The following is a 27563-nucleotide window of genomic DNA, read 5'->3' on the forward strand; positions in this document are numbered from 1 at the left end:
ATGGAATCCACTAAATACCAGCAAATTCTGGAAGCAAACATCACACCATCTTAAAAAAGCTGAAGCTGAAAAAAGAGAGGTTTCTACAACAGGACAATGATCATAAACATACCTCAAAATCCACTATGGAACACCACAAGAGATTTGTTTTGGCATGGCCATCACAGTCACCTGATTTAAAGATCAGTGAAAATTTGAGGGTAGATCTTAAAAGAGCTCTGCATGCAAGAAGACCAAAAAATATTACAGAACTCGAAGCCTTTTAAAAAGAAGAATGGGAGAAAATCCCAAGTACAAGAATTGAAATACTTTTAGCTGGCTATAAAAAAGCGTTTGCAAGCTGTGATATCTGCCAGAGGAGGCGTTACTAAGTACTGACTATGTAGGGTGCCCAAACTTTTGCACAGTGCCATAATAATGTTTTTATATTTTATTTTGTTCTATTTATGACATAAAAAGTAACAATGCATCAGTGTTTTCAGAAAATATTGTGCATTTTGTCCATTTCCAAGGGAGACTGTGTTACAGTAACATCTTTTCATCTTTCATATTAGTGCACTAGAACTATCTTTTGTATTATTATGACTAATTAAGATTATAATTAAGAACCATTATCCTTACGCTCCAGTCTCTCCTCTCGCTCCTTGAGGTTCTGCTCACGCTGCCGTAGTGCCTACTCCACCATCACATGAATATCACACTGAAGAATTCTTGAATCAGGTTGGTCAGAATGTGTTGAATTGGTTTCATGAATGTAGTTCCAGACATAATTAAAATCACATGTTTATGCTTCCAATATGCTGCTCGCATTTCCAGCAAATTCATATGTTGGACTGCATACAGTGTAATGCACTCTAGGGTAATACACTGGATCAGGGGTAACTCAGTGGTAAAGGCATTGGACTACTGATCAGAAAGTCATAGATTTAAACCCCAGCACCACTGTTTGGCTCTTAGGCAAGGCCTTTAACTTTCAACTGCTAAGATGTACAGTACAACCAGAAAAAAGCTGCTCTGAATAAATGCGTCAGCCAAATGCAGTAAATGTAAAACAGTGGACTGCATAATCATAAAATAAAAATAAAACTGTTTAACTGTGAAGCTCCCTAAGGAAACGTTTCAAGGTTTATGTAAGGAATCTCCACTGTCAGTGCTTTTCACCTTGCAGCAGACTTTAACTGATGAAGCAAACCTGGATTAATTTTTTTTTCTAAACAATGACAGACCTTCAGATGCAGCATGTAGCACAGCAGCGTGTTCAGCTCATCCGAGTAGCGGTACAGAAACCTCTCCTCATTGATCTTCTCAGCCAGTTCCTCCTGGTTATAAGCTGTGAATGGGGGACTGCAATCCCCAATAAAAAAAAAAACAAACATAAAATGTACCACCACATAAAAAGCTGTTACACCAAAATACTCTACGAGGAACAAAAGTCTAAATACTCACAACAAAGCACAGAGCTCATACAGTAAACATCCTAATGACCAGATGTCTGATTTTTCATTGTAGGACATGCGATTCATTTGTTCCTGTAGGCAAAACCAGCATGAGGTCAGTACTAGACCAACATAAATGGCTAGTTAGATTAAAAAGACAGTAAAAGGTTTCTGCCATCTAAAATAAAGGACATTCGGCTCCCAATGCAAAAGTTCTTGGCCGTGTTTTCCAAAAGTATCGCAAAATTAAGATCTCCAACTGGGAGAGAGTGTATCTATTGTGATGCCTACTTTAACAGTTAAACAAGGACCTTCGTTCGCCGATATTTTAAGGAAACACAGCCCTTGCTCAAGTACACAAATATGACTTAATTAATTTTAAGGGAGGTTTGCGTAGAAAGCGGAACCAAACTTATAGAACAGATGTGAAATTTATGATGGTGTTGACCGTACTCTTTAAGTGCTCGAAGCAAATGGCGAAAAAAATATATATGCCTCTTCTTCCCAAATGGATTTAAAGAGTCCATACAATCTTATGCATATGAATATATCAGTACATCATATAAACAATGCCTAATGCACCATGACAACAGGATAAACATAAGCAGTTACTTTTCTTTAATGCACTTGGTTATGAGAGTGGCCAGGTCTCCGCCCTCGCAGAACTCCATCACGATGTACAGAGTGGTGTTGGTGCGGTCGATGATGTGATCGTAGTATCTGACGATGTTAGGGTGCCTAAACTCCCGCAGCAGGTTAACTTCTGAAAACTGCTTCTCCACCTGTGTCATGGTGCCATAATTCACCTCCTTCCACACCAGGATCTAACACACAAAACAGTTCAATCCAAGTGATTCAGACATTAGCCAAAAATAAAAATGCATCATGTAATCACCTCAATTAGAAAAACATGGCCTGATCCATCCTGCTCAGAATGAGAGCGAGTGTAAACATTCGATAATCTTTTTAGGCCATACATCTAGGAACCTTTGTAGTCCACCTAGGGCCATTGAGGTCAATTGTGACCACCATATTTATTCCATTTTTCACCGTGGTAGGACCTCCGGTCAACATTCACATGCGCAAACAGGAATAAAAAGCTCCTATACTACATGTCTTTTGACTGTGGAAGAAAATCCACCAAGAATGGGGATAACATGCAATTTCCATACCTACACACTTTAAGGCGGGAATCATACCCGAACCCAGGAGGTGTAAAGCAACAGTGCTAAGTACTACACCACCGTGCCGCCATGCTGATGAGTAAAAAGATATTACCCATGTAAACACCTAATCTGATTGTTTCTCTTGATGCTCCATTGTGCAGGTAAAATTAGATGATGTGATGATTTTCCAGGAGGCCAGAAGGCTATGAAAAAGTTTCACCTCCTTGATGAGCAACCATGGTCATCTTTCTCTCTTCACCTTTTAAAACACGGCATGAGCATTATGCACCTCTGATATCGCTGGTTAAATGCGGCCAGTGATGGCCCAGTCAGTTGAGTCTGTGGGTTACTGATGGGAAGGTTGGGAAGTTCAGGCCCAGCACCGCCAGGCTTCAGTCCGTGAGTAAGGCTCTTAACCCTGTTTGCTCCAGGTATGCTTTATCCTGGCTGCACTCTGACCTTAGCTTCCTAACTGGGATGTGCAAAAAATGTTTCACTGTACTGTAAGGTACATGTAAGTAATAATTGAATTATTTTAAAAAAAGGTGAATGTCCTTGTATGGCCTAGTCAGAGCCCAGACTTAAACCCCACTGGAAATCACGTTTAACTCAACTTGAGCAGTTCTGCAAAAAAAGAGTGGGCAAATATTGCAAAATCCACAAGAGCAAAACTCTGTCATTGAGAAGGTAATTAGCTTCACCTAATTAATTTTACAAGTAATAATAGGAGGGGGTAATCCATTTCCAAATCAGAACTTTTTTTTTTCTTCAATTTTTTCTGACATGTTTAAGTAATATCTTTCACTTGGATGTTAAAAGTTACACTGAGTAAATATTTTTTTTTTTTAACAATGGTCATTGTCTCAAAGCAGCTATACAGCTGGATTATAAATATATATATATACCCCAAAAAAATTAAGCAATCATTTTAACAGGTCATATGCCTTTTAGAAGCTTACACCAATTTTAGTATCAATACTTAAATAAATTTGAATAACTTGCATTTTAAATTAAAAAGCCATTTTAAATCTAAAGGGCCTTTAAACCCACAGGTTGACTCAAACGCCTCTATAAGTACACTACAACCAGAGCTGAAATCCAGCCCCTGTGTCCTGTATAGTGCACAATACTGCAGATCAGCAGCAGTTGTTAGGTCCCAACCAAAAGACCGATATTTAAATGACTCAAAAAATGACTTAAACAGTTACATTTGATTGGCTGACAGAGCGCCGCTGGCGACGATTTCATTGGTTGAAAAGAACGAAGCAGACGCTGACGGTTGCCTAGCACTAATAAACCGCAATTTCTAAAGGTCAAATGCTTCTATAAAAGCTTACGTCAAGTTAAGTATCAATACTTATAAAGAAATATGAATAACTTGCATTTTAAATTGTTATTTTTTTGAAGCGAGACAGTATGACGCTGAGAAATGGCCATTTTGGGGGCACATATAAAATAATATTTCCATAATGCCTGAAGTAAGCAATTTGAAATTTTTAAAGATGCAAGATTCTTCACTTCTATGTTGCATAAACATTAACTTTTTGGGCACACACATTTTCTGTATTACATGTATAGCATAAACAATAAAATCAAAAGCAATACTGTGTTTTGGTCAAATGTCTGTCTTCATTTCAGGCAACATAAATCAAGCAACATATATGTGAGGATTTAAAACTGGGGGTGGGTTCGGTTCCATTCCCACTGGAGTTAAAAGTCACATTGCTATTATGCTAAATCATTAGCACTCCGCGAATACTTCTCGTTTAATCAGGTTACTGGTTCATAACCAACTGTTGTGTATGTGTGTTACAGTGTCAGTAATAACACATTGCTGCTTAACGTAAACACATTAAACACAAGTGTTGCTCTTCTTTAGCTATTTTTAAGAAAGAAACCGTTCTTACACTAAAGTCTCTGGAGATCGTCTTGGCACAGTAACACGACAGAATTTTCCCCCTAAAAGCCTTACATTCCTGGGTATTTTTCTTTCTACACTCTTTACAATCTACAAAGCATCAGAGTGAAGTTGGAGTTACCTTTCCGTCTGATTTTCTGGCATTTTCCATTCGAGCCGGAGCAGTGGCGGCTGGTGAAAAATTTTCCTGGTGGGGCTGATGTGACAAAATATTTCTTTGCTTAGTCCAATATAAGAATTAAAATCAACAGTCAGACGATGATTACAATTAACAGTAATTTAATCTCCTCCTCAAAATCACCAGTTTCACAGATAAAGTAAATGAACAAATTTTCTTTGTATAATACGCCATGCATGCTTGAGAGAGTATCAAATACAATAATCAACATCAAAGGGTATGATCAGCTGGATCACCTTTCAAGCAAAGTTGCATCTCAAAGTGGTTCACACAAAGAAAAACAGTTTTAAAAATGCAATTTAACACAACAGTCTAAAACGGGTATATTAATAAGGATCTCACCGAATTTTGTGGAAACTGCTCTTCGCTCGTTAAGTTCGCCATCATTACTCTGATTGACCGCGCCTCTCTCTGATTGGCCGCGCCTCAAAAGAAAAAAAAAAACTTAAATCTCGCGGTATTTTCTGCGGCTTGGGGCAGAATTTTCAGCGCCCCAAGACCATAAAATTCTGAGAACCTGATTGGCCGCATATTTATTAATTTACCCTAGCAACAGTACATGACTGGCTATTTGGCTGCACTCAGGGGCGCTTTTTCTCAGCGCCCCATGACAGAAACGATACAAGTCTGTCTGTGGAAATTCACTGTTGAATGAATGTCACTAGGTGGGAAATGTTGTATATGTTATTCATATCGCATGTAGGCACATACTGGTGGGTAAACCGAATTTAAAAACTTAATTTGTAAAAAATATATTTTACATTTTTAGCCCCTCTTATCAGGGAGGGCGGTGCCCCAGCGCCCCCTATGGGCCGGCCGCCACTGAGCCGGAGCCACTGGTGCTGATAACTTTATAATCCTCCGTGCGAGACGGCATTGTGTTCACAACAACGCTGGAACACAAATGTTTCAAGAAGAACCTCAGCGCTAACGGAGTACAGTATAATGAAAACCTACTCAGTTGGAAATGTTACTGTGACCGAGGCACTGACAGACAGAAAGGGCGTGTCCAATTAAGCGTTGCTTCGCAAGTGGTGCTCGCTGCAGAGCCAAATGGGAGGAGCTGGAGCTCCAGCTCCCCCTCGCTAGATCTAGTGGGCGGGGCTTGAGACATCATTGGAAGCCACACAGTTAGAGTCCGTTCGAACTAGATGTACCGGTATCGCACGGTAAGAACACTGTACTTTAAAGATAAACTTTACATTGAAATGTATATAAAATGTATATCTTACATTTATCGCTGTCTCGATATGACTATGGTTGCTATGTTTTCACACCCTTGAACAGAAACGTTAATCAGTTTTTTTTCCGCGTAACTAATGTTAGCATTCTCCTATCTCCCATGCTACATTTTAGCATGTGTAGTGTTTATATATAATCATAGTTTTTTTTTATTTATTTCAGATTAACCTGTACAGATGCATCAGACAATACTTTTGCGAGGACAGGATCCCCTGCTGTCTATCCAGAGATGCACAGTGTGCTGCCAAAAACTACCACTGTACCTACTGTAAATCGGTTTACAACCATTTGCATGAGCTCCAGAATCATGTAGCTAATTACATGCAAAATGCAGTTCAAAAAGAAGGTATGTGTGTTGTGAATAATTTTAAATGTAGTACTGTGCATGTGAGAAACACATCATGCTTGTTGAACCTTTAAGTTTTTGCATTGTCATTTCTTTCTAGCATTTAAATCTTAAATATATTGTTCATTTAATATTGATTGTGGGGTATTCATGTTAATGGTAAGTGGTCTTATAATTGCTTTGCAGCTGTGTTTGTGTGCTAAACACCACATTTGTTAAAAAAGTTTTGTTTTTGTTTTTTAGTATGCACTCCATGTTACGCTCTCAAAGCCATTTGATTTTGCTGCGGTGAGTTTGCATCAATTTATGGTTATTTATAAAGCAAAAAGGACGGTGAGAACATTAAAAAAAAAAAAGACTAAGCCTTTCAATTGCTATCCTTTATCAGTCTGACATGCCTATAATCAGGAAGTGGTGGTGCTATCAGTTAATTCAGACATATTCTCTGACAAGGTATGGTACTGATAATCATACTTTTGATTTAAACATCCATACTGTGGATTTTCAGTGTGACAATATATAAACAATGCATGCCTAAAACCATGCCTAATGTTTGTCACTTGCCACTGTCAAGTCCAACAACTAGTCACCCAGGAACAACTACCAAATCCAGAAGACATGATGGAAGTCACTCCAGCTGAGTCAGATAGCATGGAGATCACCCCAACCACAGGAATCTATGTATGTAGACACAATGTTTATGTATTGCTTGAATCATTTATGCATTTACCTTTTCTGTTTTGTATAGGTGTTTATAAGCAGAAATTCACTAACTACATTATTATTGAAATCCTTATATTGCACACAGGACTCAGCGGCGTTGAAAAACATTTTGCTGGCCTGTAAGTGGGTGGAGGAGAACCAACACCAATTTGCTGGGAAGATTGAAGTGCCAAAGATCCTGAAGATGAAGGAGGAAGATGCATTGTTGGCTATCACAATGCAAGACTTGTTCCTAAACACCATGTTTTATGAAGGTGAAAGGGATGAAGAAGAAATTTGGGCTCAATTTCTTTTTACTTTTCAGAGAGTAGAGGACATGGACATTTTCTTGCAGGAAATACGAGACAAAAGAGACATCCGTGTGTCTTGTTTACACAACCCTCACTTGTGAATGTACTAGTGGGTTACTGTAATATAAATATTGATTTTTGTTTTGTAAAATTTCTTTAATATTTTGTGTGAAAAATTAGTGTTGTGTTCTTGAAATATATTTATTTATTTTGATATAGTTATATCATTAAAATTTTGTGTGAAAAGAAGTGTGTTTTTGAAATATATTTATTTATTTTAATATATTGTTATACTTTTAAAATCTTGTGTGAAAAGAAGTGTTGTGTGTATATACAGTGTATATATATATATATATATATATATATATATATATGTATATGTATGTGTGTATATATACACACACAGTGCATCCGGAAAGTATTCACAGTGCATCACTTTTTCCACATTTTTTTATGTCAGTCTTATTCTAAAATGTATTAAAAATATTTTTTTAGAACTCTAATATCAACACTCTTAACCCGGATTTTGTCTAAACCAAAAAATGTAAGCAGTCATTACATATTCTTTATTGTTTTTTTAAAAAAAGTTGTCACTGCTAAAAAGTATTAGTTGTTTGCACTATTTAGACAAATAATTGACTACACTGATCAAGTTAAGAAGACATCACTCAGTATGTTACGTTTTTGAAAAGGGGGAGGGGCTTTTTGAAGCAGGTCGCTGCAGCTGCCTCAAGAGAAGGGTTGACGAGCCAACGGTTAATTTTTGAAAACAACGTGAATCGGTGAGTTTATAAAGAGTATTATCTGCAGATATCTTTCTGAAAAAAAGTGCTAACCCAAAATATGGACCGATGTTGAACTCTAAAAAGATGACAAAGTGTTAATGTGCAGATAGACGCTTTTTTTCCCCTGTCGGTTTAGATATAACGTTAACTTTTAATTCAGCCATTTTTGTCATTTCATATATCATAACATTATCCGGAGTGTTTTTGTATTCTCACAGATTAGCTGCAACGTGTTTATTTCGTTAACTTTGTTATTTTTTTCCTTCTGGTTCGCACTCATGCATGTAACGTTAAGAGTCCATGCATGTAACTTGCATGTGCTTTCCATGTGGTTAATGCTAGCATGTGTATTTTTTGCTACTTTAAGTTTTGCATTAGTGATTTTTTATATAGCTGTTAACTTATCGAAAATTGGAATAATGTTGTGTTATTTTTACTAACCCTTTTAATGAAGAGTTGAAAAAGCAGTCATAACCAATTCATACATTAGTTTGCATGTGTCAGACTATTTGTTAAACATAATTAATAGCTATTTAATGACTAATGTCTTGAATGTGTTCTGTTAGGACTCTGCTGATGATCATGTGTTCCAAGACCTTGACCTTGGAATCCTCCTTGTTGAGCGTGCAGGTGCTGTGTCTCCATCCTCTCTGCATCTCAATCCAGCCTCATTTAAGATTGTCATCGAGGGAGAAGTTGTGATGGAAAGCATTAAAGACTTGCCAAAGGCTATCTAGTTTTAATGCATGTTTAGTCATTCAGAGGGATGGCATATTGTTGAATACTATGTGTTCATGTTACTATAAGCAATTTGTACAGTTGTTGACTAGCAAACAAGAATTGCATGTCAAAAAATGTTACTTGTCTTTTGTATGACAAGTTCATACATGGATGAATACACTGTACTGCCTGTTTTTATAAGCAATAAAAACATTGGAATGTGGTAAGTTTATTTCTTTAACTAGTATTTCTTAATTATAAGGCATTATGTAATATGACGTCAATACTTAGAATTAATATTCAATAAGATTTTTTTATATAAATTGTACACCAAAAAAAATAGTGTGAACTAATGGTTTTTAGTAAAGACTACTAATGCAAACCTGATTTGTCTACTGCACCCACTAACTTTTTAATGTTTATAAAGCTTAACCCGTTTAGTTTTAGATTTGTAAAAACTAATCTTGATTAGTGCAACGGGTTTCCACGCAAATTTCTAGTAAAGTCAACTAATTTGGGTTAAGAGTGAACATGTTTACTTTAGATTTTTGCTAATTTATTAAAAAACTAAAATTGAGAAAGAAATAGTACATAAGACAGGATTGTCTTGAGGCACAAATCTGGGGAAGGTTACAGAAAAATTTCTGCTGCTTTGAAGGTCCCAATGAGCACAGTGGCCCCCATCATCCATAAGTGAAAGAAGTTTGAAACCACCAGGACTCTTCCTAAAGCTGGCCGGCCATCTAAACTGAGCGTTCGGGGGAGAAGGGCCTTAGTCAGGGAGATAACCAAGAACCCAATGGTCACTCTGTCAGAGCTCCAGAGGTCCTCTGTGGAGAGAGGAGAACCTTCCAGAAGGACAACCATCTCTGCAGCAATCCACCAATCAGGCCTATATGGTAGAGTGGCCAGAAAGTCTCATCAGACCTGAGAATTTTGTTTCTCATGGTCTGAGAGTCCTTCAGGTGCCTTTTGGCAAACTCCAGATGGGCTGCCATGTACCTTTTACTAAGGAGTGGCTTCCTTCTGGCCCCTTCACCATATAGGCCTGATTGGTGGATTGCTACAGAGATGGTTGTCCTCCTGGATGGTTCTCCTCTATTACAAAATGCTTCTTCTGTTTGTATAGCACATTGTATTTATTTATTGTAAAAATAGGCCACTAATGAACTTCTGGTTAGATGCATTTAGATGCATAGACAAACTTCAGTCAGCCCTGATGCAGCAGCCAGAGCCCTCATTAAAACCAGAATTTTGCAGATAGTATAAAATGCTACTACTGATTTAGAACGCACAACACTGTTTTGTGCCACAGTACATAAGCCAACTAGTGGTCTTTTATGATCCACCACTCCTATTTTAACTAAACACAGAAGGCTCCTCGTTGAGAACAGAGCATTCTCTTGCATAGCTCACAGTTAGGAAACAACCTTCCAATTAGTGTTCAAGACTCACAATCATGGGCCACCTTTACAATGTTAAAGTCTAGGTTAAAAAAAACATTTTATTTTTTTAACACTTTTTCTCTAGATGTAGATCTACATCCTATTCACTCAGGATTGACAGTGGACTGACTCCTATATGCCCCACTTCTGTTTCGCCACATGACAATCTTACTGCTACATGGCTTCACATGGACAACCTAAAGCTCACCATGAGACTACTGAAGATAGTATCACATAAAAACCCTAAAGATACTGGGAATAGTTTTTTTTTTAAACAGACGGAGGACTGCAATTGCTAAGAAGTATTTACACGCTATTCTCCATCATTGCACAATTAAAATTATAATGCTGCTCATACTCCTGTCAGGAACAGCTCATATTGTGTATATCACTCATATAAGTGGAACGTGTCATAATCAAACTATCTGATGTTGTTTAGATGTTGACCAGTCCCCTTTTGAGTCCAGTTTCTTCTTTCGTTGCCTCAAGGCCTTACCGATGGACTATTGTTTGTTCATTTTAGAAACATTTCATATCTGGAAAGAAAGAAAGAAAAAAATCCTGCACAGCAAAAGCTATAAAGAAATAAGACATTTATTCTTCTTTCAATCTACTCAAATGTGTGTTTTTACAACACAACGTAAATAATAAATAAAATTAAATAAATAAAATGACAAAATCTATTCACAAATTAAACTGTTCAGTGTTAGACCTTTCGACAAATTCCACTTTATAAAATAACATTTCTTGAAATTCTTTATATAATCCTTTAAATATTAAGCTTCTTAAAAAGTCACAAACATAAAACAAGTCAAAGTGATTCACATAAGGTTGACTGTGTCCAAAAAAAAAAGAACGCTCACATTCATGGAAGGCTTTAGTAGTGAAAGTCTTGGTAAATACACCTTGGCTGATAATATACGAGAAGTGGAGAGGAATTATCAGATTTTTTTATGAGTACACACTCCTGAGCGCTGGTGCCAACTTTCTGCTCAGAACGCATGTTCTCTTGGCTGCCGCCTGCGAAAAGGATTTCTTTCCAGGTGACGTGACCTTTAAGACACAAACATAATCAGCATTACTCACAAGGGAACTGGAATAATGCACAATAGTGTACAATAGGAAACATGAAATTTTTTTAACCCTCATGTTGTGTGGTCAAAATCAGGCCCGATTTCCAAGCTTCCCCCTCCAAATTTCTTTTTAATAAAAGTTTGTTAAAAGGTTCCATGACTTTTTTTTAAACATGGCATTTAAACACATAAAATAAAAATATTTGTATAAAAATGTTGGTGTTTTATGGAACGTTAATACACCTGTGATACGTTAATAAACCATTGTTCCTGGTCAAAAATGACTGGCCATTAGAAATTAATGGGCAAGAATACATTTAGTGTATGAAACAATTCAAGCACATTTCTTTTCTTTGGGGGGGATTTTTTCAAGATTTTCTCCCTAATTTAGTCGTGGCCAATTCCTCCCCGTCACTAGGGGGCCATTCAGTCGGGAGGGCCGAAGACCATCACTTGTTTCCTCCGAATCACGTGACGCCAGCCGACCCCATCTTTTCGAAATGCTTGCTCACGCACCGTTAGGGGCGGAGTAACACACTCGGAGGAAAGCGCACAGACGCCCCTAATTGCCTGTAGAGCCGTGATTAATGTGGGAGCACAAACTACCTCTCATCCATCTGAGAGATTTCGGCCAATCAGCTCTCTCTAAACCTCCGGCTGTGAGAGGTAGCAGCATCACCCGGGGATCGAACCAGTGATCTCCGGATGATAGGGCGAGCATTTACCACTTGCGCCACCCAAGCACATTTCTACACTTCTTTCCCACACATCAACAAACGGGTGTCTTTGAGCAGACACACATGCTCGTACACACACTTTATGCACCTTTTTGGCTACCATGTCAACCCCTCATAGAAACCTATCAACAATATAGTTTTTACCCTACGGGAACCACACCTGTTGAAAAATACAACTGCAACATTGTTAAGTCATACAACTTTCATGCAGCTCTGTAATATAAATCTTTTTTTAAGCCTTACAGTTCAGTCTTTGACATCAAATTGGCCAAGATATACTGCACATGAAGCTCTGAAATTCATATTTGACGCTGACAGAGATCGATGGCTTTTCAATATCACCGGTGCCGGCCTGTTATGGCTTTGTGGTTTGGAGGGAAAGCAATCCAGGAAGAGGAAGAAAGAAGGGCTAAAACTACAAAAGTCATACACAGTACGATATGCAGTGAAATGCTTAGAAACTGCCTGTGACCTTAAAATAAAAGACTATGAATGTCCACGAATGTCATCCTCTGCTGCATTGGCGAGAGACATGCAGGCAACAGCAGTAACATCCATGACAACCAAAGAAGGAGAAGGCAAAATAAAGAGGTGCCAAATGTATGCACCAAGAAATAAAAAAACAAGCTGTGTGCGCCATAGATGTGGTGTATATATTTGCAAAAACATGCAACGAAGTCAACAGTTCAGTTTTTTGGACAAGGATTTTCAGAGCTACATTCGAAAATTGTAAATGCGTTCATACAGGGTTTAGTTAAGCATTACTTTTGTAATATAGTTAGGTTTCCCTGTGTACATTTGGGGTTTAGTTTTTTATAAATATATCCTACCTGCAAGGTTTACAAGAGCTGAAGTTGATAATATGAATACAACATTAGTTGATAATATATGTACTGTATTATTGTGGATTTATACTGGAATAAAATGATCCCAGTCAAAAGTGACTGGTAACATTATGAGTGCGAGTAAAAACAAACATGAGATTTAAGCATGTAGTACCCATTTTCCCTGGACAATAGGAACCCAATAAGAACATTTATTTACTAAAGCTGAAAAAGCTACTTGATGTGGCCCAGTAATAACTTTTCAGGACTTCATGTCCTGTTCTCATATATCACAAGACAATAGTAACTATAACTATAAAGGTACATTTTCTGAAGACATTTTCTGAAGAAAATGTGAGTGGTGCTTGCCGTGGCAAAGCATTGGAGTCATGCTAGCAACATACTAATCACTCTAGCATCATCTTAGTGAAATGCTAGGAACATTGTAATCATGTTAGTATCATGATAGCATCCTCCTAATATTGTTAGCATCATGCTAGAAACATGCAGTGTTGGGGGATGTTACTTTTTAAAGTGACTAATTACATTACAAAATTATTGTCTTTAAAAAGTACTCAGTTACATTACAGGGTTACTTTCTGATTAAAGTAACTAGTTCGAGTACTTTTCCATTGCAGAAAATGAAAACTCCTTTGTGATTCCTCATGCATGTTGTTTTAGTCAAGACCTTTATAATTATTCTACCGTCATCACTCAGTGAAGTTTGGCCCATAATCTGTTAACTACCAATACCCCTATCTCACCTATGTGGTTTCGTGCACCCATAAGTTTTGGCGCTGTGATTAAGTTTCCATCTTTCCGCGCAGCGGTCCTTAAATAGTCAAACGGCATAGGTGAGATAGGGGTATAACAGCAGGAATAACAGAGTGGCGAGGCTTGTAGAACAACTTTCACACACACACACACACATACTAAGGGATTGGGAATGACTGCTGTCTGGCTCACGGATTACATAAATTGTCTAAATAACATTACATTTTTAAAAAAGTAACTAAATAACTGATTACTTACTGTAAATAGCGGACCTAACGCGTTAGATTACTCGTTACATTAAAAAGTAATCCAAGTGCCAAGTTACTTTGTAACACGTTACACCCAACACTGCTAATCACACTAGCATCATGTTAACGACATTCTAATGATGTTGTCAGCAACATGCTAATATACTTAGCATCATGCTAGCAACATGCTAATCACACTAGCATCATGTTAGCATCATGCTAATTATGTTATTAGCGAAATGCTAATATACAGTAGTTAGCATAATGCTAGCGACATGCTAATCATGCTAATGATGTTGCTAGGGGGCATGGCTTATGAGCAATTAATACTGTAAATGCAAAAGACTGATCGGTTGCCTAAGTTAATGAGCCCTCCGCTGTAACAACAATGGGATCCACTGTTCAGTTTCAAAGTTCCTATGGAAGTTACCCCTATATGTTAATTGCCCCCTGCTGGAGCATTTTCCAGCCCAACCCTTAGAAAAGTCATGTCAAGCACCCCATTCCCAAATCTGCACAATTTGACACCTTTTATGACGAGTTACACGTCAAAGTCCCCATCATATGTCAATGGGGCAAATTTGGGCACCTTTTTTATGGGTCTACAATGAACGGTACAGGAAAAGTTATGTGCCAAAATCCCCATTATAAGTCAAATTTGGGCACCTCTTGTGCCCCAGGGGTAAAACTTACACCCTTGTGCGGGGTATGTTCTGACACAGGTTGCAAACTTCTTCAAATGTGGTAAATTTTAGATTTCTACAAAATTCCAGCTCTGCGCTACAATCCGTCAAAGTTGGTCTCAATGTTAAGTCTATGGGACTTTTTGGGGCGGTTAATTGCCCCCTGTGAAAAACTCATAGCACCCCATTCCCGAATAAGGCACACTATTTGACACGCCATTCATGGGTCTACGACAAACGGTGTGGGACTAGTTACGCGCCAAGCTTTTGTACAGAAGAAGAAAAAAAAAAGGGAAGAATAAGACGACTGTGAGATTACAATAGTAGTGCTTCGCAAGCACCACTAATGAAAAATACCTCCGCACTAGAAAAAAAAATTGTGCCCGTCATGCCACAGCATTGTTAATTTCTTAATTCTAATTGAGTAGTTGTTCATTTTCTATAACAGTAGCTCAGACAGTAGTTCTGCCTGCATGGTTTATATCAATGCTTGCACAGAGGGAGACAGATTGCTAAAGGACCTTTTTATAGCTGAGGAAAATGATACATGTTTAACAAGATAAATTTATTTATTCAGATATTTAAACAAATGCTGTTACTCATCAGGCGCATTGTCTTATGTTTCACCTCCATACCCCTGCCTTCTGTATACAATGGAGATTGCGCCCTCTGCTGCCTTTTCAGGTTATAGGTCTTTATCAAATTCTCGTCTCTGTAGAGAAAGAGAGAGGACATAATTTTCATTTCAGTTAAATCTGATGCAAACATTTTAGGGAAAAGCCAGACACATTTGTATGAACTGGGATACATTTAGCACAAATATAGATTTAGCTGGAACATATTTTTCCGCTAACGTTAAATTTTTCATCTGATGAAAATGTTATTTATTTTGTTTTGTTTTTTGTTTGTTTTTTTACAGATGACCAAGAGTAACTAATGCCCAAGTCATAACAAAGGCATGCAAACACACACCTAGCCATCCTCTCATTCGCTAGTCTCCTCCTGATGCACAGTTGCTGCTCCTTTTCTGCGAGGGGAGAGAAAACAGGAAGTGTTACAGTGCAACAGCAACGCGGGATCTGGATGATAAGCGTCCAGACATTTAAAGCAAACCAGAGCAGTGTGTACATGCGAGTTACAGAGAGAGAGAGTTTACTACACTAATGACCGCTTTCTGCTCTGCTCATACTCAGCCCCACTTATCGTCACAATGGAATGTGTGTGGAGTTCAGGCTCTGAACTTGAACCCTATTAAAAATCTTTGTTTGGAAACATTTGGCATGTAATTACGACCACGATATTCTATAAGTATCTCCAAGCTGCTAAACATTACAAAAGGCCCTGTGCTGTTATTCCGAAAATACAAACTGTGCAAACATAGCTGTATATAAATAGACATTGATTTTCTAACTACTCTTTCACAGATTCTGGCCTACAGCTGAATCGTACAGTTCTACATAATAATTATAACATGTGTTTTCATTTTTTTATATATTTTCAAGCCTGAGATGTACTTGCTGTTAAACCATGCATTCTCAGTCAACTGGCAAGGTCATGAGATTTGTTCACATACTTGCCTTCATACTACATATGTTACAGGAGAATTCCAGTATGACGTACAGCCGAGAATTTACTCCGTTTTCTATGAAGCAAACAAACATGGGAACACTCAAGGAGCTATACTTATTTCCTGCCACCTTTTTTTGACATGTATCTTTATCACTGTGCAGAGATTAGGACATCATACAGATGGGGGTAAATGTAAACCTTGTCGCATACCTCATCTCAAAACCGTTTGACGTTCCTGCTGACTACACTGCTCCTACTGTTTACATGCATATTGCAAATTGTCAGCCAATTGTCAATTGGAGGATTGACTCCACAGAGTGACGTAGGAAATCCTGACAAAAGAGTGTCGAGAAAGTAGTGTGAGAAAAAAGCATTTCAATGTAAAAATAAATAAAATTATAAAAATAAATATAAAAGTACTGTACAGGTCAGAACATTTTACCACCATCACATGAATATCACACTGCAGAATTCTCGAATCAGATTGGTTAGAAGGTGTTAGGTTAATACCATTTATGTAGCTCCAGACATAATTAAAATCACATGTTTATGCTCACATATACAGTATGTTTCAATATGCTGCTCGCGTTTCCAGCAAATTCATATGTTGGACTGCATTCAGTGTAAGGTAATGCACTCTAGGGTAATACACTGGGGTCAGGGGTAACTCAGTGGTAAAGGCATTGGACTACTGATCAGAAAGTCATAGTTCAATTGTTTAATTGTGAAGCTCCCTACATAAACACTTAAATATTTATGTAAAGCATCTCCACTGTCAGTGCTATTCATCCTGCAGCAGACCTTAAATTAATGAAGCAAACCTGTTTGTTTTTTGAGACCTCTACACAGACCTTAAGATGCAGCATCCTGCACACCAGCGTGTTCAGGACATCCGAATAGCAGTACAGAATCCTCCTGAACCTCCCCCTCATTGATCTCAGCCAGTTCCTCCTGGTTATAAGCTGTGAATGGGGGCCTGCAAACCCACAGTTTAAAAGTAAAAAAAATAAATAAATAAAAAATGTTGCACCACATAAAATGCTTGATGAGGAACAAAAGTCTAAATACTCACGACAAAGCACAGAGCTCATACAGTAAACATCCTAATGACCAGATGTCTAATTTTTCCTTGTAGGACATGCGATTCATTTGTTCCTGTGGGAAAAACAAGCATGAGGTCACTACAAGAGTAATGTAAATGGCATTAAAAGACAGTAAAAGGTTTTTGCCATCTAAAATAAACATTCGGCTCTCAATGCAAAAGTTCTTGGCCGTGTTTCCCAAAAGCATCGCAAAAATTGAAATCTCCACATGGGAGAGAGAGTATCTATTGTGATGCGCACTTTAACAGTTAAACAAGGACCTTCATTCTCTGCAGTGTGAAATCTTACTCTATAAATGCTTAAGCAAATGTCAAATTCTTACAGGAGTATAATTTTTTTTTTTTTTTTTTTTTTTTACTTATGACTCCTCTTCCCAACTAAACTTTCTTCGGGAAGGGGAATAGGGGAGCACACCGTTTTTTACATCCTAGGTGCTGGAAAACTTAAATTTGTTTGAACAATGGCAGTTTTAAAAAAGGCATGAAAGAGCTCCTAGGTGAATTACTTACAGGTGACGCATAATACGGAGTATTGTTTTAGCAAAGCTTGTGTTGTGTTTTAGTATCTGTGCCAGGCCGAAATCCCCAAGCTTGATGTTCTGCTTGGCATCGAGGAAGACATTAGCAGGTTTCAGGTCACGGTGAAGGACTGTGCTGCTGCCATCATTTCGGCTATGACACTCCCTCAGTGCCAGAGACAGCTGAGCCATGACCCGCAGGACAAACTCCTCCTCCAGGTACCGCCTGTCAGACAGCGACATGCACAGACATCAGATAGCACCAAATATTAAAAGCATATTAAACATCTGACAACTGAATATATATGAAACACAATGGAAAAAAGAAATGAAACATAACGGGGTGTTCTGTGTGGCCAAGTTTATATGAACAAAATTTCCTTAATAGAAATTCAATTTATTCAGATTAGTGAGACCAAATTAGCTGTTTACATGGACACTGATCTAATAAGATGGTGTTTGGATGTCCACATGTTTTAATCAGATTCTAGCCTTTTAAAGCTTTAACATGTCACATATACATACTAAATATTTCAGTACATCATATAAACAATGCCTAATGCACCATGACAACAGGATAAACATAAGCAGTTACTTTTCTTTAATGCACTTGGTTATGAGAGTGGCCAGGTCTCCACCCTCGCAGAACTCCATCACGATGTACAGAGTGGCGTTGGTGCGGTCGATGATGCGATCGAAGTATCTGACGATGTTAGGGTGCCTAAGCTCCTGCAGCAGGTTCACTTCCGACACCAACATCTGCTTCTCCACCTTTGCCATGGTGCCATAATTCAGCTCCTTCCACACCAGGATCTAACACACAAAACAGTTCAGCTTACATGCATCATTTACAATTAAAATTTGATTGGTAGTTCATTCATTTTTTTTTTATCAATCCATCCATCCACAACTTTTTAATCCACAGAAAGAAAAACACATGAAGTAAAAAATGTTTTTTGATAAATGCCATGCTTTTGGATACTTGGAAATAAGTATTTTTAATACAGCTGCATTTAATGAATCTGCGCCATGTGTGATTCATGTGAAAAAAAGGCATTTGCTAAATACAATTTTATGCCCTTTTACAGTATATTGTGGCGTTTTTATCGCCTGAAAGGATGGTGGAGAGACGAGCGAGCTTATCTTGCTGCCCAATGCAAATGGCTGGGAGTATTTTATTCAAGCACACAATCTCACAACACGAACACATGAGACGGCTTAAAAGAAGACACCCTATCACACATACCCTGGCTGAAGCCACTAAACCAAACACCTTTCCCCAACACGGTGAACACATAAACAGTCCCTCCCGCAGAGCATGATGGTTATTACCCGAAACCCCGCCCACGCCACATTGCCCCCACCCGAGCTGTGACCGTCCCCGGTCACCATGGCGAACTCAGTCTAGCAGGCGTGACGGTGGGCGGCGCTGGCGTTGTGAACGCCGGAGTCTTTTTGCGGGGGAAGGCGGGGCACAGCCCTCTTCCTGAGGCAGACCGGCCTCCACAGAGCTCGATGTTTTGCTGACGTGGGGCTGGTAGGGAGCGAGCCGGTCCCGGTGGAGCACGACCAATCGCGACCGCCCCGTCAACCGCACCCGGTAGACCACATCAGAGAGCTGTGCGACGACCGTGCAGGGGCCCACCCAGTGCGACATAAGCTTAGGTGAGAGCCCCCTTTTCCTTCCGGGGGAATACACCCAAACCTGCTCCCCAGTAGCAAAGTCGCGCCCCCGGCTGTGGGTATCGTACACGCGGCGCTGCTTAACCCCGGCGTCCGCCAAGTGTCTACGCGCCAATTCGTGGACACGAAACAGTTTGTCTTTCAATGAATAAAAATAGTCCAAACCTGGTTTCGTGGGTAAATCCACTTGAGGCGGGGGCCCGAACACCAGATCCACAGGCGTGCGCAACTCGCGACCGAACATTAACGCAGCTGGCGTCAGTTGCGAGGACTCCTGCACCGCTGTGCGATACGCCCAAAGCACGAGAGGCAAATGCTCGTCCCAATCTTTTTGCCGGTTGCTGGTAAGCACGGCGAGTTGGGTGGTGAGTGTTCGGTTGAACCGCTCCACGAGGCCGTCACTTTGTGGATGCAGGGGCGTGGTGCGGGTCTTTTTCACCCCGAGGCGCTCGCACACCGCCGCAAACACCTCCGCCTCGAAGTTACGCCCCTGATCACTGTGCAACTGCTCCGGGGAGCCGAATCGGCTGAACACCTCATCCACCAGCACTCGAGCCGTGGTGGAAGCGCTCTGATCCGGAACAGCGAACGCCTCCGGCCACTTGGTGAAGTAATCCATGGCCACCAGCACATAACGATTCCCGCGATCAGAGATGGGAAACGGCCCCAGAATGTCCACGCCCATACGTTCCATGGGCGCCCCCACCCGAAAGTCTTGCAAGGGTGCTCGCGAGCGCTGGGTAGGGCCCTTCTTTGCCGTGCAGACATCGCATCTGTGAACAAAACGTTCGCTGTCAGTATGGCAACCCGGCCAGTAGAACCGAGCACGCAACCGCCGCAGTGTCTTAGTTACCCCAAAGTGTCCCGAACCCGCGTGCCCATGAACCATCCCCAGCACACATGCCCGCAAAGTCCGCGGCACCAGCAGCTGAAAAGATTCGCCAGCGCCACACGGCCGTTCCCACTGGCGGTAGAGTAAACCCCCCCGCAACGCTAGTCGGTGAAACTGCGAGTGGAGAGCTTTTTCTTCGGGTCCCAGGTGGGCGATTGCGGCATAATCCGGTCTCTGGCCCGCGTTAACCCAACTTAATACCCGCTGCAATGCCGGGTCCTTCTCCTGCTCGACCATTAGCTGATCGCAGTCCATCTGTGGCACAGGCGAAACGACCACTGGCGATGGTGTAGGTGCCGCAGTGACTCGGCTGCACGCCGGCTCGGACGGCCGATTACCGACGGGGGCTTCGGAAGACTGCGCAGGGAGAATGTTCTGATTCACGGGGGTCGGGTGTGTTCGATGTCGTGACCACCCACACGCTCTTCAACCCGCTCGCAGTGTCGACAACGCTCCTTGCTGCACGGCCGGCAGGATAACGCATCGGCGTTAGCGTGCAATTTTCCCGCTCGGTGCTGAACGGTAAAATGATAGTCCTGCAACCGTTCGAGCCAACGCGCTAACTGCCCCTCGGGCTCTTTAAAACTGAGCAGCCACACCAGCGAAGCGTGGTCGGTCCGCAGCAAGAAGGATTGCCCGTATAAATACGGGCTAAACTGCTTAAGGGCCGTGACGACCGCAAGCAGCTCGCGCCGCGTGACGCAGTAATTCTTTTCTGGCCCAGACAATGCGCGGCTGAAGTACGCGACAACACGCTCTTTGCCCCCGGCAACCTGAGACAGGACGGCCCCCAGCCCTACATCGCTCGCGTCCGTGTCGAGAATAAACGTACGAGCTATATCAGGATATTCGAGAACGGGCGACGTAACCAGAGCTTCCCGTAACCGTGTGAACGCACGCGCGTGCTCCCTGTCCCAGCGAAACGGCTGGTTCTTTCTCGTGAGCGCGTGCAGCGGGCTGGCGATCGTAGCAAAATCCCTCACGAACCGGCGATAGTACGACGCTAACCCGAGAAAGGTGCGCAGCTGCGACACATTTGACGGCTCAGGCCAATTCTGTACCGCGGCAATTTTGGCTGGATCGGTGGCAATCCCTTGAGCGCTAATGACGTGTCCCAGAAAGACAGTTTCTTGCCGCAACAACTGGCACTTTTTGGGATTGAGCCGCAAATTCGCCCGCCGGATAGCTAGAAACACCTCCCGTAGGTTAGCTAGCGCGACCGCAAAATCCTTGCCGTGCACCAATAAATCGTCTAAGTAGACGACACAACGGTTGCGAGGGATCTCTGCCAATACTCTCTCCATCAACCGTTCGAACGTAGCGAGAGCGTTGCAGAGGCCGAACGGCATGCGCCGAAATTGCCATAGACCTTGTCCGATCGAAAACGCGGTTTTGGGTCGTGCTTTCGGGGCGAGCTCTACTTGCCAATACCCGCTACGCAGATCCAACGAGCTAAACCACGCCGAGCCCGCAACGTGTTCCAGCGCATCATCTATTCGCGGTAACGGATAAGAATCCTTGCGCGTCACCTCGTTTAACCGCCGGTAGTCCACACAAAACCGCCACGATTCGTCCTTTTTACGCACCAGTACAACGGGTGAAGACCACGGTCCGGATGCTGGCTCTATAACGCCCGAGTCGGCCATCTCACGCAGCTGCTGCTCGGCTATAGCTCGTTTAGCTAACGGGAGGCGTCTCGGATGTAACCGAACAGGAGCGGCGTTACCCGTATCGATATGGTGCTGCACCAAATCGGTATGCGTGCACTCGCGCTCATCCACTGCGAAAATATCGGCGAACTCGTGCAAAAGGGACTTCACGGCGTCGGTCTGCATCTGATTTAGCCCTACACTGCTACGCCGCATCAGCTCGGCCATTATTCTCGCTCGGACAGCTACCGGATGTTTACATGGCGCGTCCACCGAAAGTTCCGCCCTGCTGGTGCGTGCTACTAACTCGTCCGGCCGCGCTTTGGGCACTAGCAACCTAGCTAAACCGAAACTACCACGCAGAGTCCCGTCTGCGAGATTCAGTACCGCACCCCACCTTTCCAAAATGTCTAATCCCAAGATACAATCATCCTCGATATCCGCCACAAAGAATGGGTGAAAAAGAATGATTGCACCTACTTGTATTCGCACTGTGCGACAGGCCCGTATCCTCAAATAACTTCCCGACACGGTGCGAATGTTCACGGCCGGGTCCGGCAGCACACGACCGCGCTCTCCGCGCTTCAACAATCCCCCGCGCAGCAGCGAAACTGTAGAGCCGGTGTCCACGAGCGCCCGCAGCGAAACGTTGTCCAGGCCGCAGTCCACGTAGACCCCCGCGCGATTTCCGACACGTCCCGACCGGAAGTTAAATCCGGCAGTTGGGGGAACAAAGATGGCTGTGGGAGGCGGTTTCCCCTCGGCGCCCCCCGAAGCTAGTTTAACGGCTGCTGGGGTACGCTGTCCTCCGGCCGGAGAACGTTGCGGCGGTATCCTTGGCCTCGGCGTTGTCGCGGAAACTCGCCGGCCGGGTCGAGGCCTAGCCGCGACGGGTAGCCCTGTCCCCGGCTAGGTTCACCTCCCCAGCGGCAGCGAGCCACCGAAGATCGCTTGGCTCTCTCGCCGCGGTGTTCTCCCAAGATGGGCTCGGCGCGCTCAGCCTCGCGCAGCGCCTCGGACAGCGACGTCGGTGCCGCTAACCGGAGGTGCTCGCGAAGGCGGTACGGCCGGATTCCCCGAAGAAACGCGCGACGAGCTAGCTCTTCCTGCTGGCCGTGTCCGAAATCCGGGTAGCCCTGGCGCGCGAGAGATCGCAGGTCCATGGCGAACGCCCCTAGTGGCTCAGAGGCGCTCCGCACGCGGGTTGCCAGCTCCTCGCCCGCGGCCTCGTTACGGTCTCCTGCGCCGAAACGGAAACAGAGCGACTGCTGCAGCTTTAACCAGTCGTCCCGCTCATCAGCCCGGAGATCTTGCAACGCCCGCAGCGCGTCACCCTCCAACGAGAGGGCCACCCGGACGGCTGTTTCTGGGCGATGAACGCGTGGGGGTCGCCGGCGCCGTTGTAGGCCGGCAGGCGCAGCTGTAGGTCGCTTCGCTGGCGGACGGGGCACGGAGCTGTAGCTTGCTCCGGTGTCGGCGCCACGTCACTGGAGGACTCCTCCCCGAGGTCCAATACCGGAACCTGGAACGCGCCGCTCCGCTCCGGTCGCCGCTCTTTGCCCACACTAGCCCCATCAGGGAGGGTTTTCTTTCTCCGCAGCTGCTCCGCTACTCGGCGGCCCATTTGGATCCTCCGGATTTCCTCCGGGGTGCGCTCCAACTCGCGACTCTCCATAATCCCACTTCTGACACCAATGTGGCGTTTTTATCGCCTGAAAGGATGGTGGAGAGACGAGCGAGCTTATCTTGCTGCCCAATGCAAATGGCTGGGAGTATTTTATTCAAGCACACAATCTCACAACACGAACACATGAGACGGCTTAAAAGAAGACACCCTATCACACATACCCTGGCTGAAGCCACTAAACCAAACACCTTTCCCCAACACGGTGAACACATAAACAGTCCCTCCCGCAGAGCATGATGGTTATTACCCGAAACCCCGCCCACGCCACAATATAGTGTCTGTAACTTTTTTTAAATTCAAATATTTTAAAGATCTTAACTGTCATTCAAATGAAACCTGTCCAATTTAGATTTCACATGAAAAGACAAACCTGAAAAAGTGTATTATTCTAAATTGATCAATTATGATATTGCAACACGAATTTGACAGTTAGACACTACAAATGTTTTATGTTTTTTTTTTTACTTTTACCAAAAACCAATTTAAGCAACAATTTTACAAGTTATATGCTTCTAGAAATTGACACAAATTTTACCGTTAACTAGACTAGAGCACCACATCTACTACTGTAACTTACTCTGGATTAGAACGGTCGTGATGGGTCGTTCATGAACGATTCGTTCTTTTTGAACGAATCTTTAACGTGACTCAGAAGAACGAGTCGTCTCGGAGAGTCTACTTCGTTTATTTTCTACTGTGCGCGCATGCGCAAATCATCGCAAAAACTCCGTAGGTTATGTGAGCGATTCTTTCTTAATGACTCTTCTACTCCGAGTCGTTCGTTATTTTGTCACGTGATTCCTATAGACGCTATGCAGTTCAGTACACAGGAAACAGAATTCAAAGGTTCTCATCGAATCTTCAAGTACTGAGTCGGTCGTTGCTCTTCTTTGGCCATTTTTGTAAAAAAGAAAAAAACGGTTCTTACAGTAAAGTCTCTGGAAAGTTTCTTGGCACAGTAACACGACAGATTTTCCCCTCCAGAAGCGTTACATTCATGGGTATTTTGTTAGCATTAGCAGACATTCTACAAAGCATCAGAGTGAAGTTGGAGTTACCTTTCCGTCGGATTTTCTTGCATTTTCCATTCGACCCGGAGCCAGTGGTGCTGATAACTTCATAATCCTCCGTGCGAGACGGCATTGTGTTCAGAACAACGCTGAAACACATGTTTTTAGGAGAAACTCGGTACTAAGAGAGTGTAATGAAGTGCTACTCAGTTAGTCACACTCACTCTGCATAGCTTAATCCCACTAATACAACGTTAGCCGTTAACTAGAATCTCCTAATTTACTCACGAATGCTCAACGTTTTCCTGACTTTTAACCGACATCATTAATGTTAACTAGGCTGAATCTCAAATGGCTCTCAAGCCCTCTTTAAAGTACACTACAACTTGTGTTTAAATCCAGCCCTTGTGTCCTGTGTAGTGCACACCACTGGCGATCATCAGCAGTTTTTAGGTCACAACCAAAAGACTGATTTTTATTTATTTTTTTTTTGAGAGAGGACGCTGGCTGTGTGCCGCTTCTCCTGCTGCTGTTTTTATTTTTATTTGGACTATTTTAGTAACCCGGGGTCCGTTCTTCGTACGTCGCTAACTCAGTTAGCTGGATTTGATTGTTGTGGATTTGTCCTGATCTTGGATTGTTTCGTTCTTCGATGCGCTTCTAGCATTTGTTGTCATAGCAACATATCCGTAAGCTTGAACCTGCTCGGAAGCAGGTTTATTTCATGTAAACAGGATTTAACCTGCGCTCCTGCCGGGTTATGATTGGTTGAAATGGCGAGGTCACATCTGATTGGTTAAAGAGCACGACTGACTCACGTGGAAAAAGAAAAGTATATGCCCCCTGCCATGGACTCCCCTCCACCCACACACACACACATAATCGCTATCAAATATTATATATGAACATAAATTCATAGGTTTAGTATTATCAAATATGATATTACTATTATAATAAACTCTAGGCACGAGACAGCCGTCGAGACCATTATTACAAATTCTTGTATAATGTTTATTTTGTAACATTTATTTTTCAGGGGTTTGTCATAAAAATATGCTAATAAGTATTTATATATATTTAAAATTAATATTTAATAATGATAAATTGGACGAAACTAATTTTATTATAAAATAAACAATATAAAAGTATACATAATATTTCTATTTTTTCATATACGACATATTTATTTTCATATTTCATTTTATTGTCTCATGTAATTTGTAACCCATTAACCTATGAATTTATGTTCTAATATAATATTTGATAGCGATTATGTAGGGGGGGCAATCCATGGCAGGGGGGCATTTCAGCGCATAACACGTGTTACAAAAAAAATTGAGCCACTCTTTTTCCATTTCGTCAACGAATCGGAGAGCTTGTGATCAGTGTTTCTACTGTTAATGCATATCGCCTTTTAAACCAACGCACGAGCGCGCAATAATCGGAGGTCCGTTCTTCGTACGTCGCTTGACACACTTGAGATAAATTGACACATCTAAGATGAGATCATCGTGCTAATTACGATCCGGCTAATTCGGTTCTTCGAGCACACCTGTTGTTGATGATTAGTGTAGCTGGATTGAGTTGTCCAGGATTATTGCGCGCTCGTGCGTTGGTTTAAAAGGCGATATGCATCGACAGTAGAAACACTGATCACAACCCCTTTGTTGGGTTGACGAAATGGCAAAAGAGCGGCTCAACTTTTTTTTGTAACACGTGTTATGCGCTGAAATGCCCCCTGCCATGGATTGACCTACATAATCGCTATCAAATATTATATTAGAACATAAATTCATAGGTTAATGGGTTACAAATTACATGAGACAATAAAATAAGCAATATGAAAATAAATGTTGTATATTAAAATATAGAAATATTAATATTTTTTAATACAACATGTATACTTTTATTTTGTTTATTTTAAAATATAATTAGTTTCATCCAATTTATCATTATAAAATATTATTTTTTAATATATATAAATACTTATTTGCATATTTTTATGACAAACCCCTGAAAAATAAATGTGTTACAAAATAAACATTATACAAGAATTTTTATTAATTTGATAATAATAAACCTATGAATTTATGTTCATATATAATATTTGATGAAGATTATGGGGGGGGGGGGGTCAATGGCAGGGGCATATACTTTTCTTTTTCCACGTGAGTCAGTCGTGCTCTTTAACCAATCAGATGTGACCTCGCCATTTCAACCAATCATAACCCACCAGGAGCGCAGGTTAAATCCTGTTTACATGAAATAAACCTGCTTCCGAGCATGTTCAAGCTCACGGATATGTTGCTATGACAACAAATGCTAGAAGCGCATCGAAGAACGAAACAATCCAAGATCAGGACAAATCCACAACAATTAAATCCAGCTAACTGAGTTAGCGAAAAACTGACCCCCGAAGGCTGTTTTTTAAACTTAAGTTTGGTTTTACCTTTGTTTTTTGGCGGTTTTAAGTGCTGCTAACACATTGTGTGCTTCCTTCTATCTGTGTGGACCGATGTCGCTCATCAAACACGTCATCAGAGCAATGTTACTCCAGGTGTTTGTAGCATGGGAATCTTGTAAATTGTGCAATTGTTGAATAAAGTAAAAAAAAAAAAAAAAAGTTTGCAGCATGGGAAACACTACGAGATTTCTTTCGGATAGCTCCGGAAACTTTCCGAGGACGCTATCCAAGCAGGACTGCGGTAAAGCCAGCCGCGGTTAAGAAAAACACGGTCAAGCCAGCCGCTATTGAGTTTAGTGTGCGCGCATATTACAGTGATTACGGTAGTTTCAGGACCAACACAGAGAGAACGCGCTTTCAGAGCGCGACTGTGATGTGATATAAAAAGGTGTCATGTTTCA

General features: G+C 41.7%; 1 pseudogene; it reads right to left on the bottom strand.

Annotated features, from left to right (window-relative positions):
* Positions 1–1284: 1284 nt before the first annotated feature.
* On the bottom strand, positions 1285–24911 carry LOC128514724 (serine/threonine-protein kinase Nek2-like; annotated as a pseudogene).
* Positions 24912–27563: the final 2652 nt, after the last annotated feature.

The sequence above is a fragment of the Clarias gariepinus genome, chromosome 27, assembly GCF_024256425.1.
Source record: "Clarias gariepinus isolate MV-2021 ecotype Netherlands chromosome 27, CGAR_prim_01v2, whole genome shotgun sequence".
Taxonomy (NCBI): Eukaryota; Metazoa; Chordata; class Actinopteri; order Siluriformes; family Clariidae; genus Clarias; species Clarias gariepinus.